The following is a 14,497-nucleotide window of genomic DNA, read 5'->3' on the forward strand; positions in this document are numbered from 1 at the left end:
AACAGTAAACAGCCGTTCGCTCGGAACTGACTGCCTGCCTTTTCCTCTCGCGACAATATATACGGTACCCCACGGCGAAGGCGACGACGACGGTGCATATTCACTTGAGTGTCCATATATCGGCTGCCATAATAAAGAAATAATGGCATCTCAACAAAAATCACCGCCCGAGCACTCCGCACAGACTGTTATCCAACGAAGCTAAAACTTGTGGCCCCCGGTGTTTATCATTGGGTTAATCTCAAGGATTTATTAAAGTAGTTCTCAATTATTGGTTACGTCCTTGAGCTTCTTAATGCGGTTACACACACGTTCAGCTGCGAAGGCGAGAACGACGTCACTGACGGTATGCCCGCAGTCCGCCGGTGGCGCTTGCATTCCATGTCTCGAGCTTACTCTGCGGCGTGGTTAGCAGCATTCGCCGGCCATTGTCGCTTGCGTTTCTTCAAAATTAAATTGCTTCAAAGTCAAATATGTCCGTCACGTAAGGCAATGAATGGGTCATACCCCCGTAAACGCGGCCTCCCCATTACGACTACAGAAAAGTGAAATTCTACGCTGGAATGATGAGCGGCAACGGAGCCAGCTGTGGAAGAAGACAACGAACGGGGGAGCAGTGGCACGAGCGCATTCGTAAGGTTGCCTCGAGAGCCGCCAACGAGCTAACTGCGGAAGAAGACGATGATGCTCGAGCCATTGCTGATGATGATGGTTTTCGGCGTACAGGCGACAGACGGACGAATCGGCTAGCCAGATACAGCTTCGCTGTAAAAGTCAACGAGAAAGAACACAACGTCAACGTAGATGCACATAAAGAACAGCGAATGAAAAAAAAACACCGCATATCCACGAAGTGAATGATGATTAGGGGGCGAAGCACTGGGAATCATTCAGATAACCGTGAATCCCCCGTGTATATATATATATATATATATATATATATTGTAGTGGGGAAGAGGGTCACGAACTATTTATTGATAGAGGACGACGAGGTCCGGCAGCCCAGAGAGCGTGAGCCAAGGCTGCTGTTATGTAGCCCCTGCTTGTAAATAAACCCCCTTACAGATTAGGTGGAAAGGTGCTGCGTAGTCTCCTAGTCTCCCAACCTGTAACTACGAAGCCGTACCCTGCCTCCAGCACCAGCGATGGCTCAAGAAACCACCACCCAAGGCTCCTCTCAGGCTCAACGCACCGTCTGTCCCGGCGTGCTGCCTCAGCATCACCCGCCGACATTCAGCGGGACTGACGACCAAGACGTCCAGGACTGGTTAGCAACTTACCAGAGGGTGAGCGCAGTCAACAAATGGGACGATGCCACTAGGCTGACCAGTCATATTTTACTTGACCGGCGTCGCCAGTCTCTGGTTCTGCAATCACGAAGCGGAGATTCGTAAATGGGCCTCGTTCAAGACCACTTTTTCGGAAATCTTCGGCCGCCCCACGGTACACAAACTCCGCGTAGAACAGCGACTTCGTGAACGCGCTCAACAGCCCGGTGAGAACTTCACCAGTTATAATAAAGACGTCGTCGACTTGTGTAAGCGTATTAACCCGTCGATGCACGAGTCGGATAAGATCAAGCAAATCCTGAAAGGAATAGCCAATGACGCATTTCAAAGGTTTTTGACCAAAGACGCACAAACCGTCGCAGATGTTGTCAGCTTTTGCCAGAGTTTCAACGAATTGCGCTAGCAACGCGCCCAAACTCGACGCCCTTTGGAACAGAATGACTTGATCGCGGCCTTGACTCTGGGTGACCACAATGCACTGTTGATTCAGATCAAGCAGTTCGCGCGTGAAGAGGTCGCCAGACAACTCTCTATTTTATCGAGCACGCCCGAGCCAGCACCGGCACAACATCTGGCGCCAGTCATACGCCAAGTTATCCCGGCAGACGTCACTGATGCTTTGCCTTTCGCTCGTCCGCCGCCTCCGGAGTCTGCGCCCTTGACGTACGCGCAAGTCGTCGCTGCCGGGTCGCATCGTCAGCCAACCTATTCTTCCGCGAAGGCAGCCGTTCGACCACCACCTGTTCCGTTCAGTCGACCAGTCCCCACGTTTTCAAATCCATGGCGCACTGCGGACAAACGCCCTATATGCTATTCTTGCGGTTATGCAGGACATGTGGCACGCTTCTGTCGCCGTCGCCCTCCTGTTCAAACAGACGCCATGCGACCGTCTGTGTACGATCCTAGACGCTTTGATGGCACAGCGCAGCTACAACAATCTTCTTCGCCCGAGCGCCTGCCCGAGCGCCTGCCCGAGCGCCTGCCCGAGCGCCTGCCGTCCGCCACCCACGGATCTCCATTCCCTCGACGTCGCTCTCTGTCACTTATGCGCCGTCTGCCCTGCCCTTCTGACGCGGAAAACTAGATGCCGCAGTTGCCGAGGCACGAACTGCGTCGTCGTCGATCAATTCAAGTCCTCGCATTTCTCCGGCCAACATCATCGACCTTTTTGTGGATGGCTTTCATACCCTTGCGCTTGTGGACATGGGTGCTGCAGTTTCAGTGATAGACATGAAACTTTGCCGCTTGCTTAGGAAGATTACCACTACATCAAAGGGCTTGTCCCTCCGTACCGCCATCGCCGACCATATTCAGCCATGAGCCGCCTGCACAGCCCACGTCGTCATTCAAGATGGTGTGTATCCCAGTAAGTTTCTTGTGTTACCGGCCTGTTCGCATGATGTCATCCTCGGTTGGGATTTTGTCTCTCGCCATCATGCCGATATTGACTATGCTCGTGCCGAGGTGGCGTTCTCTGCGTTGTGTTCAGCGTCGTCTGCCCCTAAGTTGGAGAAGTTGTTTGTCGCTGATGATCCGAACATCCTATCCAGTAGTGCAGCCCTTGTCCCCGTGTCTTGTGCCGCCGTTGCTGAATCCACAGTTCTATTTACCCCCTCCGAGACAGTTCAACGCCGCAGGAATCTCAGATTTCCATTTGCCGTTCTCGATTAGCCCAACGGTGCTACATCGTTGTTCTGAATCCGTTGCCAGTTCCCTCAACGTTACTCCGTGGAGAGTGTATAGGCTCAATTCAGGCATTCGACGCATCCTCCATCTTCTGCCTTGACGACGCGGACAACTTTCAACTTAGGGCCCCGATACCTTCTGCTGGTACACCTCATCGCCGACCTTTAAGCATGTCTGGCTCTGCCATCGACGACGTACCCACAGAGGCGCGCCGCGAGAAACTTCTTGCACTTCTACACCAGTTTCGTGGCTCGTTTGATTGCCAGCAGAAGTCATTAGGCCGCACGCACATTGTTCTCCATCCGATGGACACCGGCTCACAACCGCCTCTCCGATAGCGCCCTTACCGCGTATCCCCTGCTGAGCGTCGTGTGATCTCCGAACAAGTCCACGACATGCTCCAGCGCGGCATCATTCAGCCGCCTTGCTGTCCCTGGTCGGCGGCTGTTCTCGTCAAGAAAAAGGACGGTTCGATACGCTTCTGCGTCGATTACCACCGATTAAACAAAGTTACGCACAAAGATGTGTATCCTCTGCCACAAATCGATGATGCCCTGGACTGCTTGCAAGGAGCCGAATTCTTTTCCTCACTAGACTTAAGATCCGGCTATTGGCAGGTCCATATGGCGCCACCCGATCGCCCGAAAACTGCCTTCGTAACTCCCGATGGACTGTACGAATTCAATGTCATGCCCTTCGGTCTATGTAATGCCCTAGCCACATTCGAAAGGATGATGGACAGTGTCTTGCGTGGGTTAAAGTGGAAGACATGCCTGTGCTATCTCGATGATGTCGTTTTCTCCACTGATTTCGATAGCCACCTCCACCGTCTTTGCGAAGTATTGAGCTGTTTGACGCGCGCAGGACTTGAGCTTAACACCAAGAAGGGCTGATCCAGAGCTCGCAAACTCACCATCCTGGGACACGTAGTCTCGAAGGACGGCGTCCTTCCTGACCCACAGAAACTTCGTGCTGTTTCTGAATTCCCGAAGACTACCACCGTGAAAGCACTTCGCAGCTTCCTTGGTCTCTGTTCATACTTTCGCCGCTTTGTGAAGAACTTCGCTTCTATTATAGCACCACTAACGAAGCTGCTCACCGGCGATAGCTCTCTATCTGGTTGGTCGACGGCATGTGATGAGGCTTTCGCAACATTGCGTCATCTCCTGACTTCACCGCCCATTTTACGTCACTTCGACCCTACCGCTCCAACCGAGGTACACACGGATGCTTGTGGGTGCTTGTGGATGCTTGGCGCTGTACTTGCCCAACGAAAGGCGGGCTTGTCTGGGTACGTAGTTGCATATGCTAGTCGTGCCCTCACGAAGGCAGAGAGCAAATACTCAATTGCCGAAAAGGAATATTTGGCCATTGTTTGGGCGTTGCAGAAATTTCGCGCTTACTTGTACGGCCATTCGTTTGATGTCACCGATCACCATTCGCTCTGCTGGTTGGCTTCATTGAAGGATCCGTCGGGTCGACTTGGACGCTGGGCACTACGTTTACAAGAATGTGATATTGGCGTTCTTTACCGCTCCGGACGCAAGCACGCCGACGCCGACGCAATTTCCCGCTCGCCCGTGTCTTCTGCCGTTGCGCCTGTTTCCTTTTCCGCAACTTCCATCGCCAGCATGAATATCACTGACATGCCTTCCGAACAGTGCAAGGATCCCTGGATTACCTCGCTGATCGACGTTCTAGCTGCGCCTTTGACGACACCTGCCCCACGGCTCTCTCGTGCCCTTCGTCGCCAGGTAGCTCATTATACGCTCCGGGACGCAATGTTGTACCGGCGCAACTATCAGCCAGATGGTCAGAAATGGTTTCTTGTTATACCTCGCCATTTACGCTCCAATCTGTGCACGCACTTCCATGCCGACCCACAAAACGTGCACGCTGGCGCTTTGAAAACCTATGATAGACTTCACCAGCGATTCTACGGGCGGGGAATGTACACATACATCCGCAAGCACATTCGCTCCCGCATTCAGTGCCAACGCCGGAAGACAACGTGTCACACGCCTGGGCCATTACAACCTTTGCCGTGTCCAGCTCGCCCGTTTAATATACTTGGCAAAGACCTGTACAGGCCCCTTCCACCCCTGCGGGCAATCCGTGAATTATTGTGGCCGTCGGCCATCTCACTCGTTATGCCGAAATCGCTGCTGATCCAAGAGCTTCAGCTCATGATGTTGCCTTGTTCATTTTGCGCAGCTTCGTTCTTCGCCACGGCGCGCCACGCGAGCTGCTGAGCGACCGAGAGAGAATAAAACATTTATTATTGAAAATTATTAGCCGTTTTGTGGTCGGACCTCCTAGTCCGGAAGACCATTGGCTTTTGCCGCCATCCGGGCTCGGTTGACCAGGGCTTGTCGCTGTTACCGACCGAGGGCGTGTGTTTCTTTCGCAAGTCGTCCAAGAGCTTCTGAGGGCGTGCAATACTATTCATCGCACCACTACAAGCAATCATCCGGCTTGACGGAGCGCTTTAAAAACACACTTGGTGATATGCTCTCCATGTACACAACCTCCTACCATTCTAATTGGGACTTGGTGCTTCCTTTTGTGACATATGCCTACAACACAGCCACACAAGCCACCACTGGATTTCCCCTTTTTTTCTCCTATAAGGACGTGAGCCCTCTTCCACACTGTATACCATACTTCCGTACCGCCCGGATGCGTCCGAATACCGCCCAGCCTCAGAACTCGCTCAATGTGCCGAAGAGTGCCGCCAACTAGCACGCTCATTTACATCCGTGACACAAGGCCTTCAAAAATAAAGCTGTGACCCGGCTAAACCTGCCCCTACCTTCCCGGTTGGCTTGTTCGTGTGGCTTTTAATTCCATGCCAGATCCCCGGTCTCTCCCACAAGTTTGCAGCGAAATATCATGGTCCCTACCGGATCGTGCAATGCCAGTCGCCGGTGAACTACGTCGTCGAGCCTGTGACACCTCCCACCGACCGACGCTGCCGCGGTCGTGAAACCGTCCACGTGAGCCGCCTAAAGCCCTACTACGGCAATCTTGTGCTTGCAGCGCCTTGAGTAGCCAGGATGGCTCCTCTTCGCCGCCGGGGCCAATGTAGTGGGGAAGGGGGTCACGAACTATTGAGAGAGGACGACGAGGTCCGGCAGCCCGGAGAGTGCGAGACAGCGACTTACGCTCTTGGGCCAAGGCTGTTGTTACCTAGCCCCGGCTTGTAAATAAACCGCCGTACAATATATATATATATATATATATATATATATATATATATATATACTGTACACGTGTACAATATATACATCGCTGATATAGCCCTTGTGCACCGCAGCGCACCTAGCGGACTCCATGCAAACCCGAGCTACGGACACCTACGAGGGGGGGGGGGGGCAAGGCTCGGCCCTAAGGTCCTTCGCCCCAACAGCACTATATACCACGCCATGCTATATGACATGCGGTGTGTGCCGGTTATACTGCCAAACCATTCTATCACTAAAGTTGCTCATACCTTGTCTTACATTCACGACAAACTTATTCCTCAGAGTTTTGAGAACGACAGCTCACAAACAAATGTCATGAAACAAAACACCGACAGCGCATGCCTTTTATGTTAAATCTTCTCAGATTGAAATATTAACAGTGCGAAACAATAACAGAAACCTGGAAATGATGCAATTTTTTACGCAGCTATGCACTACTACCGGGATCGGCACACGCAAGAGGTTGTGTATCTACCAGAAAGCTCGTCTTCGTTGATAGCGTTCGGCACTAGCGTTTTCCGGTAAACATTACCGTTACGTAAGCTGCAGTTGCGGTGGTCAGCAAGTTGGAATCAGCTAGCGCAAGACAGGGGAGGGGTAATTGGAGATCACAGGGAGAGGCCTTCGTCCTGCAGTGTACACAAATATAAGCTGACGATGACGCTGCAATTGCCAGGAAGCGCAGAAAATCCGGCGTCGACGTCGGCATTGCCGCCCGCGGCGCCGACAAAAACAACCGCAAACTCCGCATGCGGATACTGGATCTCACCCAGAAGGCGGCCGAGTACGCTGCCCAGCTCGCCGATTCAATGTGGGTAGGCCGATGTAATACTGCCGCCAGGAAAATTTCTGGCCGCACTACACGGAGACTATTCCATATCTCATCGACCCCGCGCAAACGCGAGGCGAGACACAAAGACATCTACATCGAGCCTTTCACAATTTTCAGGACTCCACAATACAGCTAGCTCTCTCGCTCCGGGACCGCTATCTCTGCACTGAGCAGGGCCCGCGGGGCCCCGAGGATCACTAAGCAGGCAGGGAGAACTCGGAACTGGACGCTCCTTTCCAGTTACACGACCTCCGTGCGGCTCTTGCCAAAATGAGGCGGGGCACGGCTCCCGGGCGAGATAAACTCACCGTCAAAGTCCTAGCAAACCTACCCGATACTGCACACCAGTCGCTTCTCGAATACATCAATGTTATCTGGTCCGGAGAAACACCCCTCCCCCTAGATTGGAAAACATCTCTAGTAACGTTCATACGTTCATACCAAAAGCAGGGAAACCCATCAACACTGATAACCTTAGACCCATTTCTCTTACTTCCTGTGCGGGGAAGCTAATGGAAACTATGGTCAGGGATCGTCTCTCCTCCTACTTGGAAGAGCGTAACACTTTCGCTGACTCCATGTACGGCGTCAGACCCAACACATCTGCGCCGGACATACTCCTACAACTACACCACGAAGTCCTCACTCCAATAGAACACCCCCACAATGACAAGGTCATTGTAGCGCTTGACCTTAAGGGAGCCTTCGATAACGTTAAGCACGAAGTCATCCTAGCTCACCTCAGTGCCACTAACTGTGGCGATCGCACTTTCAACTATATTCGAATTTTTTTCACTGACAGAGCTGCGTACATTCGCATCCAAGATCAGGAATACGGCCCTTACCCACTGGGCACGCGAGGCACACCACAGGGCGCTGTGTTGTCGCCTCCCCTTTTCAACTTAGCTATGATACATATCCCGGACCGTCTGGATGCTGTTAACGGGGTAAAGCATGCGCTTTATGCCGACGACATCACCCTGTGGGCCACAGACGGCAACCTGGGCAACATGGAGGACAGCCTGCAAGCCGCAGAGCATATAGTGGACGAATATGCGGCATACTGCGGCCTTCAATCTTCCCCACAGTAGTCAGAATTCGTGCACATTCAGCCCACGCCGAAGAGCACTTCGTCCATTAACATTTCCCGACATAGTGGACCCAATAACGAGGCACAGGAGATCCGTGTCCTTGGATTCCACATACACAAACACCGCTGAGTAGAGACAACACTTCACAAACTCCGTAAGGTTGGAGAACAGGTGGGCCGCGTGGTCCGCCGGGTTTCCAACAAGCGGGGGGGTCTCAAAAGCAAGGATGCGCTTCGTCTCGCACAAGCTTTTGTCACGAGTCGCATCTTGTATGCGACTCCGTACCTGCACTTACGGAAAACGATGAAGATTTTTTGGAGGTCACCCTCCGCAAAATCATCAAGCGAGCCCTAGATCTCCCCATCTCCACCTCCAATGCGAGACTTCTTGCCTTGGGGGTGGTCAACACCTACCGGGAGCTTCGGGACGCTCACTTGACAAATCAATACACCCGCTTGGCGCAGACCCCGTCAGGCAGACGACTCCTAGATCGCCTACACATCAGGCATGAATTCCACACACAGGAGCGGGTACGAGTGCCCGAACACTGGAAATACGCGATCCATGTTCGACCCCTCCCCACCAATATGTCCCATGAGTCACAGACTGGTCGCCGGGAGGCGCGGGCTCTTGCCCTCCGACGCCACAACGGCTCCAAACAAAGCGTATTTTACACGGACATCGCCGGCCCTTACCATGGGGGTTGCTATACGGCCACCGTATTCCACCATGACAGGCAGGTGGATGGTCTCTCCTTCAGTGCACCCAATGCTACCCATGCTGAAGAGGTGGCCATAGCCCTAGCTATCTCACATGACACTCCCAAAACCATCATATCTGAGTCCCGAGGAGCCTGTCGAAATTTCCAGCTGAGATGGATCTCACCCCTAGCTGCTCAAATTCTTCAACCTTGTCCGCGGGTAGGTGACCCCTCTCCCCATTCACTAATCTGCATCCCCGCCGATCAGGAACTCACACGCAATGAGGCAGCCCACGCTGCCGCCCGTGCACTCATTCCCCGGGCAACTGCCTCCTCCACCGATGACCACTCTGATCCAGAATATAATCCTCCTCTTCTCACTTTTAAAGACATAAGTACCCATTATCGGGACTCTCACCGGCGCTTTTCTGCGCTCTGCAAAGGGCTCAAGAAGGTGGACGAGAGAATTCTTCTTCGCCTATTCACGAATACGCTACTGTGCCCGGCAGTGCTCAAACACTTTGACTTTTTCTTTTCCGGCCTCTGCCTGTACTGTGGGGAGGTGGCTGACACTTACCACATGGTATGGGCATGCCAACTCAATCGTTCTCTAACCCTTAACCTCAACCCAACCCGAGAGGACTGGGAGGCGGCCCTGCTCGGCTGCCTGCACCTTCCGGCTCAACAGGCCATGGTCCAGCGTGTCACGACAGCGGCCATGACCAATGGGGTCCCTGAATAGGGACTCCACCTAGTATTGTAGGGAGCTGGCCCAGTAAGGGCTGGTTTTCCCGAACAACCTCTATGTAAATAACAACTTAATAAATGTTTACCACCAGCACCACCACCACCCGCGGCCCTGAAAATCATTCTCAACCACGCAGGCCCTTCAAATATATTTTACCACTAAAGTTGCTGACACCTTTTCTTGCATTTTTTACAAAGGTATTCCTCGGAATTTTGAGAGTAACAGCCCACAAACAATTGTCATGAAACAAAACACTGACACCGCATGCCTTTTATGCTGAATTTTGTGAGGCTGGAATATTAATGGTGCAAACAATAAAAGAAGGCCGGCCCACGAAAGAGGCCGCGTTTCTACAAGAAAGCGCGCCTTCGTGCATAGCGATCACCGCCAGCGTTTCCCGGTACGGTTCCATAAGCTGCAGTTGCCGGGAAGTGTGACAAACAGTCAAAGATCTTTAAATGCTATCGCATTCCACTCTTGAAGGCGAAGCGTAAGCGTCCTCCATTTTTTTTATCATGCCGACCGACATAATTTAACTACTAAAAAATGTATGAGTTTTACCATTATGCCTATGCCAAATGTCAGTTTATTTAGTAGAGACGCTGCAAGTTGGCTTCGCGTACGGAGTGACCGAAGGTGCATATTGGGGGAGGCAGAGGCGTCAATGCCCTTCTTTTGGTCAGCCAACGTCTGCCATTTGTGAATTCTGTCAGGGGTAGTAGCTGTGTTGGCAAGTATTTTATTTATGAATATTTCCTGGGATCGGCTGAGGGCGAGGTCCTTAAATATGTGAGGAGGAGTGAGATGTTTCAGTCTCTCCCTGTTAGCGTACTTGAGGAAGCGACGTATTCGTGCCATTTCGAAATGAGAGTTCGGCGGCAAATCCGCATAGGGGTGGTCACCAAGGTCGGGAGACCCGCGTAGGAGAGGTTGGAGACGTAAAGGTAAAACTCCAGATTGTGAGGTGGCAAGACCATGCGCCACCTCGTTACCTCCCCCCTGGGCCCCCACGTGTCCCGGCGTCCAGGCGACCGTATCGTCAATGCCATTCTTCTGGTTGTGCTGTAGAATATGGCGGATGCGTAGAGCAGTGATATCTTCCACACTGGGGTCCTCAATGTCTTTTAATGCTTCGAATGAGTCGGTGTAGATGGTGGAAGGCGCTGCATTGTCTTGTAAGGCGGTCCAGATGGCCAAAAGTTCTGCCTGTGCAGGTGTCGCGTAGTTTAGTGTACAAATATAGCGCCTAGCCTCACCGGTCGAGGGTTGGTACCAGGCCAGAGCCATGCGGCCGCCATCGAGTGCGGCGTCAGTAAATATTGCGTTGGCGTCGCACCGATTGTGTCTGTGAGAGAGGCGCTGTCTGGCCGTAGTGGCCCCTGTTGCGAGTGGCGTAGACATCTTGGAGGGGTAAAGGGCAGGAAAAGCAAGGCTGGTTTCTTCGCCTGCAGTGTTCCGCGGTTCTATGCGGACGCGTCGGTTGTCCCACAGCAATTTATTTTACACTCATTTTACACTGTCTGTAGCATAGCCGTGGCACGCGGGGCGGAGTAGTTGCGAGGCACAGACAGCTCGAACATACAAAGCGTTTATTTGGGGCGTAGGATTGCTTTTATCCCCGAAGTGGGAGTGGATTTCGGAGGGGGGAGAGGGAAAGGACATGTACTGCGCATGCCAGAACTTGGTATGACGCAGACACAACACTGGCCGACGTTAATTATTTATCGAGACGACAGCACAGCAATATCTTTCTGCATTGCCACATTGAAGCTTTACAGAACGACATTATCAAAAACCCCGATCACCTGGTAAAATTAGCGCACTTCGGCGTTGCTAGCGGCCTGGCTCGCGCGATTTAGTGGGTGTCTACCTCTCCTCGTATGTCCCTCCTCCCCCACCAGTGACCTTCGGTATTCCCTTTTCTTAATAAAAGAATTCATTCATTCGTTCAATTAGTACAGACAAAGTTGGATAGAAATCATCTGATAAAAATGACACTGGCTACATTAACATAGCTAGTAGTTTTGCCGATTCGTACACATCATCATCATCAACCTATATTTATCTCCATTGCAGGACGAATGCCTCTCCCTGCGATCTCCAATTACCTCTGTCTTGCGATAGCTGATTACAACTTGCGCCTGCGAATTTCCTAACATCATCACTCCACCTAGTTTTCTGGCGTCCTCAACCTTTCTTCCCTTCTCTTGGTATCCATTGTGTAACTCTAATCCGGTCCACCGGTTATCCATCCTATGCATTACATGGCCTGCCCAGCTCCACTTTTTCAGCCTAATCTGAACTAGATTATCGGATATCCCCGTTTGTTCTCTCATACACATCGCTGTCTTCCTGTCTCTTAACGTTAGGCCTAACATTTTTCGTTCCAACGCTCTTTGTGCGGTCCTTAATTTGTTCTCGAGCTTCTTTGTTGACCTCCAAGTTTCTGCCCCAAATGTTAGCACCGGTAGAATGCAATGATTGTACACTTTTCAACGACAGTGGTAATCTCCCAGTCAGGATTTGGTAATGCCTGCCGTATGCACTCCAGCCCAATTTTATTCTTCTATAAATTTCTTTCTCATGATCAGGGTCCCCTGTGAGTAATTGACCTAGATAAACGTACTCCTTTACAGACTCTAGAGGCTGACTAGTGATCCGGAATTCTTGTTCCCTTGCCAGGCTATTGAACATTGTCTTTGTCTTCTGCATAATAATCTTCAACCCCACTCTTAAACTTTCTCGGTTAAGCTCCTCAATCATTTTCTGTAATTATTCCTCATTGTTGCTGAATAGGACAATGTCATCTATAAACCGAAGATTGCTGAGATATTCGCCGTTGATCCTCACTCCTAAGCCTTCCTAGTCCAAGAGCTTGAACATTTCTTATAAGCATGCAGTGAATAGCATTGGAGAGATTGTGCCTCCTTGCCTGACCCCTTTCTCGATAGGTAACTTTCTACTTTTCTTGTGGAGAACCAAGGCTGCTGCGCAATCCTTGTAGATATTTGCCAATATATTCACGTATGCCTCCTGTACTCCTTGGTTACGTAATGCCTCTGTGATTGCTGGTATGCTTACTGAATCAAATGCTTTTTTCTTAATCTATGAAAGCAATATAGAGAGGTTAATTGAACTCCGCAGATTTCTCTATTACCTGGTTGATGACATAGATATGATCCATCGTAGAATATCACTTCGTGAATTCGGCTTGGTCTCTTAGTTGGCTGAAGTAAGAGAGAGAGAGAGAGAAAGACGTTTCATCATCATCATCAACATCAGCCTATATTTTATGTCCACTGCAGGAAGAAGGCCTCTCCCTGCGATCTCCAATTACCCCTGTCTTGCGCTAGCGTATTCCAACTTGCGCCTGCAAATTTCCTAACTTCATCATCCCATCTGGTTTTCTGCCAACCTCGACTGCGCTTCCCTTCTCTTGGTATCCATTCTGTAACCCTAATGGTCCACCGGTTATCCATCCTACGCATTACATGGCCTGCGCAGCTCCATTTCTTCCGCTTAATGTCAACTAGAATATCGGCTATCCCCGTTTGTTTTCTGATCCACACCGTGCTCTTCCTGTCTCTTAACGTTAGTCCTAAGATTTTTCGTTCCATCACTCTTTGTGCGGTCCTTAACTTGTTCTCAAGCTTCTTTGTTAACCTCCAAGTTTCTGCCCCATATGTTAGCACCGGTAGAATGGAATGATTGTACACTTTTCTTTTCAACGACAGTGGTAAGCTCCCAGTCAGGATTTGGTAATGCCTGCCGTATGCACTCCAACCCAATTTTATTCTTCTGTAAATTTCTTTCTCATGATCAGGGCCTCCTGTGAGTAATTGACCTAGATAAACGTACTCCTTTACAAACTCTAAAGGCTGACTGGCGATCCTGAATTCTTGTTCCCTTGCCAGGCTATTGAACATTTTCTTTGTCTTCTGCATATTCATATTCAACCCAGTTCTTACACTTTCTCGATTAAGGTCCTCAATCATTTGTTGTAATTCGTCTCCATTGTTGCTGAATAGGACAATGTCATCTGCAAACCGGAGGTTGCTGAGATATTCGCCGTTGATCCTCACTCCTAAGCCATCTCAGTCTAAGAGCTTGAATACTTCTTCTAAGCATGCAGTGAATAGCATTGGAGAGATTGTGTCTCCTTGCCTGACCCCTTTCTTGATAGGTATCTTTCTACTCTTCTTGTGGAGAACCAAGGTAGCTGTGGAATCCTTGTAGATGTTGGCTAAGATATTCACGTATGCCTCTGCACTCCTTGATTACGCAATGCCTCTATGACTGCTGGTATCTCTACTGAATCAAATGCCTTTTCATAATCTATGAAAGCCATGTAGAGAGGTTGATTGTACTCCGCAGATTTCTCGATTACCTGATTTATGACATGGATATGATTCATCGTAGAATATCCCTTCCTGAAGCCAGCCTGTTCTCTTGGTTGGCTGAAGTCAAGTGTTGCCCTGATTCTATTGGAAATTATCTTGGTGAATATTTTATACAATACTGAAAGCAAGCTAACGGGTCTATAATTCTTCAGTTCTTTAACGTCTACCTTCTTATGCATTAGTATAATGTTGGCGTTCTTCCAGCTCTCTGGTACACATGAAGTTGTGAGGCATTGCGTATAAAGAGCCGCAAGCTTTTTAAGCATGATATCTCCTCCATCTTTGATTAAATCTACTGTTATTTCATCTTCTCCAGCAGCTTTTCCCCTGGTCATGTCTTTCAAGGCCCTTCTAACTTCATCGCTAGTTATAGAAGGAGCCTCTGTATCGGGTTCATCACTATTTTGAATGAAAGTAGCTTCGCTGTTTTGGGCGCTGTACAGGTCAGTATAGAATTCTTCCGCTGCTTTTATACTATGTCATCGAAATTGCTGATGATATTACCA

This window comes from Dermacentor silvarum, chromosome 7, assembly GCF_013339745.2.
Source record: "Dermacentor silvarum isolate Dsil-2018 chromosome 7, BIME_Dsil_1.4, whole genome shotgun sequence".
In the NCBI taxonomy this organism is placed as follows: domain Eukaryota; kingdom Metazoa; phylum Arthropoda; class Arachnida; order Ixodida; family Ixodidae; genus Dermacentor; species Dermacentor silvarum.